Genomic DNA, 6,099 nt, shown 5'->3' with positions numbered 1-6,099 from the left:
CTCTGTGTTGTTGTGTAAGACAAACGTAAAGTCTATCATTACCTATAGCTATACCGCAGTCATCTTGGCAACACTACTACCATAATCGGCCCACTCCACTTCCCTCCTACCTGACACGCACACCTCATTGGTTGTTGCTATTTTGACCGCCAATTTTATCGTTAAAATTTAAATCGATACTGTATCAGTTTTATATCTCTGCGTACACAGTATCATTATATTACGGTGAACATCTACATTATGTTGATTATTTAAGATAACAAGTAGGAGACAAAAAGAAATATCCAGAGCGAAAAAAAGTCCAGATTGGAGCGCCCCCAGACGGCCAGGGGGGAAGTGGAGTCGCCGGGACTAAGCCATCACGACTGACCAGCGTTGCCAACATGACTGCGGGCGGCAGGGTAGCACATAAATGTTCAAGCTCAAGTTGCCAAGTTTCTCTGTTCTTAATTTAACCCTAAGCAATTATTTCATTATGCGACACTCTGTGTCCAGGTAGTGGCCATTATAACAATATAATCTGGAAAATAGATAGGCTGGAAACAACCCAAAATCGTGAAATAAATGAGAATTAACACTAAACAAGTGTGGCAGTTGTGACAAAACGTCATTAAACCCGTCCAAAATGATGCCATGGATGATAATTCACTGGTAAGTCCGTAGCCGTCACCTCCACCCTCACCAGAACAGCTATGTTACCACAAGAAGGCACCTGGGTTCACTCACTATGAATCATAGGTACGAGATTCACAACGGTTCCGATACCATCATGATTCATAACAGTTTCTATACCATCATGATTCATAACGGTTCCCATACCATCATGATTCATAACGGTTCCGATACCATCATGATTCATAACGGTTCCGATACCATCATGATTCATAACGGTTCCCATACCATCATGATTCATAACGGTTCCCATACCATCATGATTCATAACGGTTCCGATACCATCATGATTCATAACGGTTCCGATACCATCATGATTCATAACGGTTCCCATACCATCATGATTCATAACGGTTCCCATACCATCATGATTCATAACGGTTCCCATACCATCATGATTCATAACGGTTCCCATACCATCATGATTCATAACGGTTCCCATACCATCATGATTCATAACGGTTCCCATACCATCATGATTCATAACGGTTCCCATACCATCATGATTCATAATGGTTCCCATACCATCATGATTCATAACGGTTCCCATACCATCATGATTCATAACGGTTCCCATACCATCATGATTCATAACGGTTCCCATACCATCATGATTCATAACGGTTCCCATACCATCATGATTCATAACGGTTCCCATACCATCATGATTCATAACGGTTCCCATACCATCATGATTCATAACGGTTCCCATACCATCATGATTCATAACGGTTCCCATACCATCATGATTCATAATGGTTCCCATACCATCATGATTCATAACGGTTCCCATACCATCATGATTCATAACGGTTCCCATACCATCATGATTCATAATGGTTCCCATACCATCATGATTCATAACGGTTCCCATACCATCATGATTCATAACGGTTCCCATACCATCATGATTCATAACGGTTCCCATACCATCATGATTCATAACGGTTCCCATACCATCATGATTCATAACGGTTCCCATACCATCATGATTCATAACGGTTCCCATACCATCATGATTCATAACGGTTCCCATACCATCATGATTCATAACGGTTCCCATACCATCATGATTCATAACGGTTCTGATACCATCATGATTCATAACGGTTCCCATACCATCATGATTCATAACGGTTCCGATACCATCATGATTCATAACGGTTCCCATACCATCATGATTCATAACGGTTCCCATACCATCATGATTCATAACGGTTCTGATACCATCATGATTCATAACGGTTCCCATACCATCATGATTCATAACGGTTCCGATACCATCATGATTCATAACGGTTCCGATACCATCATGATTCACAACGGTTCCGATACCATCATGATTCATAACGGTTCCCATACCATCATGATTCATAACGGTTCCGATACCATCATGATTCATAACGGTTCCCATACCATCATGATTCATAACGGTTCCCATACCATCATGATTCATAACGGTTCCCATACCATCATGATTTATAACGGTTCCGATACCATCATGATTCACAACGGTTCCGATACCATCATGATTCATAACGGTTCCCATACCATCATGATTCATAACGGTTCCGATACCATCATGATTCACAAGAGTTCCGATACCATCATGATTCATAACGGTTTCTATACCATCATGATTCATAACAGTTTCTATACCATCATGATTCATAACGGTTTCTATACCATCATGATTCATAACGGTTCCCATACCATCATGATTCATAACGGTTCCCATACCATCATGATTCATAACGGTTCCCATATCATCATGATTCATAACGGTTCCGATACCATCATGATTCATAACAGTTCCCATACCATCATGATTCACAAGAGTTCCGATACCATCATGATTCATAACGGTTCCCATACCATCATGATTCATAACGGTTCCCATATCATCATGATTCATAACGGTTCCCATACCATCATGATTCATAACGGTTCCAATAACATCATGATTCACAACGGTTCCCATACCATCATGATTCATAACGGTTCCGATACCATCATGATTCATAACGGTTCCCATACTATCATGATTCATGACATTTCCCATACCATCATGATTCATAACGGTTCCGATACCATCATGATTCATAACGGTTCCGATACCATCATGATTCATAACAGTTCCCATACCATCATGATTCACAAGAGTTCCGATACCATCATGATTCATAACGGTTCCCATACCATCATGATTCATAACGGTTCCCATATCATCATGATTCATAACGGTTCCCATACCATCATGATTCATAACGGTTCCCATACCATCATGATTCATAACGGTTCCCATACCATCATGATTCATAACGGTTCCCATACCATCATGATTCATAACGGTTCCCATACCATCATGATTCATAACGGTTCCCATACCATCATGATTCATAACGGTTCCCATACCATCATGATTCATAATGGTTCCCATACCATCATGATTCATAACGGTTCCCATACCATCATGATTCATAACGGTTCCCATACCATCATGATTCATAACGGTTCCCATACCATCATGATTCATAACGGTTCCCATACTATCATGATTCATGACATTTCCCATACCATCATGATTCATAACGGTTCCGATACCATCATGATTCATAACGGTTCCGATACCATCATGATTCATAACAGTTCCCATACCATCATGATTCATAACAGTTCCCATACCATCATGATTCACAAGAGTTCCGATACCATCATGATTCGAATGCGAGAGGCGTGAGCTCGGCAACAAACCTTCTAGACTTTAATCAACGACTGTACAACATACAGGTGGCTCCGTCACTGTAGACGTCAGTCACCATACATTTCTGGTTGTCTGGTACAACATACAGGTGGCTCCGTCACTGTAGACGTCAGTCACCATACATTACTGGTTGTCTGGTACAACATACAGGTGGCTCCGTCACTGTAGACGTCAGTCACCATACATTACTGGTTGTCTGGTACAACATACAGGTGGCTCCGTCACTGTAGACGTCAGACACCATACATTACTGGTTGTCTGGTACAACATACAGGTGGCTCCGTCACTGTAGACGTCAGTCACCATACATTACTGGTTGTCTGGTACAACATACAGGTGGCTCCGTCACTGTAGACGTCAGTCACCATACATTACTGGTTGTCTGGTACAACATACAGGTGGCTCCGTCACTGTAGACGTCAGACACCATACATTACTGGTTGTCTGGTACAACATACAGGTGGCTCCGTCACTGTAGACGTCAGTCACCATACATTACTGGTTGTCTGGTACAACATACAGGTGGCTCCGTCACTGTAGACGTCAGTCACCATACATTACTGGTTGTCTCGTACAACATACAGGTGGCTCCGTCACTGTAGACGTCAGTCACCATACATTACTGGTTGTCTGGTACAACATACAGGTGGCTCCCTCACTGTAGACGTCAGTCACCATACATTACTGGTTGTCTGGTACAACATACAGGTGGCTCCGTCACTGTAGACGTCAGTCACCATACATTATTGGTTGTCTGGTACAACATACAGGTGGCTCCGTCACTGTAAACACTGTAGATTCTTTGGATTTAACCATAAACCTAAACTAAAGCAATATGGGAACATGAACAAATTTTACGAATGAAATATCAGAGACGATCGAAATTAAGAGTGAATGAGAACGATATAAACACACAGTTTAAAAGGACAAAGTATGAATGGCAGCCAGGGAATAAAAGGCCGCCCAGCTAAATTTAAGAGTTCGCGTTCAGTGGCAGTTAGATTAATTGTACAGACTTCCATTGCTCTGGTGGAATTTAAAGGTCATGTGTACCTCTACAGTCAGAATTTAAAGGTTCATATCAAAGTGCAGAATTCCAAGAATATCGTTAAAATAATTCACTTTAAAATTCTTTGGTTATGTGAAGCATTTCATACAACAGCTGCAATATGACGGTGTGTAAAAGTTCACTGTTGCATGGTAGTATTAAAGTGTTTAATTGACGAGGTTAATTAACCTAACCTAACCTAACCTAACCTAACCAAACCTAATGACGTATCTAAAAGGACTTTGTTGTCATAATGCAGCTGGAAGATTTACGTTCAAATGATGATGTTTAAATGTTCGTTAATGAATGAGGGAGTTAAATGGATGAATTTTAAGTTCGCGTTTCATGGAGTCATTTTGACACAATTTGTTAAAATGTCAGAGTTTAAATGATCATATGTACAAGGTTGGCCAGATGGCGGGAGTGTGTAGACATAGCCATAATCACCCGATGATTGCATTTAGAAACTGACAGATGTAATATAGCAAGAAATATGAACAAAACAGTGAGTTGGTCAGATGTTTCATATATTTGTAATACAACTCTGGAGATAGTTCGTAGATCCTTAAGAGGAATGAATGGTGGATAAATGGTGAGAAAATGTGCAAAAACGGGGCTAAGTATTTCAGTCCAAACTAGAATTCTTTTGTTCACTTCGACATTGATCTCAGGACATTTCAATGGCTGAGATTTACATGATACAGAAAACCATCGAACAGGGACGATAGACAGATAAAAGGTTATATGAATAGGAAAATTGATAGATGTAGGTGCAATCAGAGTCGCCTATGATTTCGTTCACAGCGAATGAGATGATAGATAGGCGAGGCTATAACCATCGTCTATGATTATTGTAAATGACTAATAATGATTAATCTTTATTGTTTTTGTGCGACTGCTGTTAGCCTTTGAAGGTTAATGTTCCCTCAAAGTTGCTCGGACCCTACCACTAGGAGGTCAGCAGTTCGACTTAGGGTCCATTTGTGCCATGTTTATGGCAACCAACAGAATGGATGTATCTTTTTTATTTTTTTTTTCATCCCAGTAGATGGGACTGATAAATGGTAGAAACTTTTCCTAAGGATTTAATCCTTTATGATAACCGCTTCATCCGTAAAATAGTTTGTCAATAATTTGCAACTGAATGAGAACTTTTGCCATAGGAAGTGTCTTCTGAGGACCGGGTATAACAGGGTCGACTGCTGGAGGAGGAGCAGCTTCTCCAATCTCAGCGACGGGAACTTAAGGTTCAAGGAATTTCAGGGATGAATGTTGGTGGTGTGGACTTTAATCTTCAACACGGCAGCTTCAGCTTTAGGGTCGGCTGCTGCTGCAGGTGCTGCTGATCCTCCAGTCGCAGTGACGGACACATCAGGGTCTTCATCGACGACCAGTATGAGTACGTCGGGATCCACCAAGCCTGATTCATCCCCATAGAAGTAGGGGATCAAGGTCACCAATTCAGTGTAGGCATCACTTTGCCCCGTTGTTTTGTGGGAGGCCAAAGAAACATTGATGGGGATGGCGCTGCTGCTGTGTCAACTACACAGTTTCCTCGCTGGGTCCGCCTTTGCACAGTCATCATCATCTTGATAGCCAGAGTCTGGCATCTTCA

Source organism: Panulirus ornatus, chromosome 70 (genome assembly GCF_036320965.1).
Source record: "Panulirus ornatus isolate Po-2019 chromosome 70, ASM3632096v1, whole genome shotgun sequence".
In the NCBI taxonomy this organism is placed as follows: domain Eukaryota; kingdom Metazoa; phylum Arthropoda; class Malacostraca; order Decapoda; family Palinuridae; genus Panulirus; species Panulirus ornatus.
The sequence above is the reverse complement of the archived record's forward strand: the minus strand, read 5'-3'. Positions refer to the sequence as shown.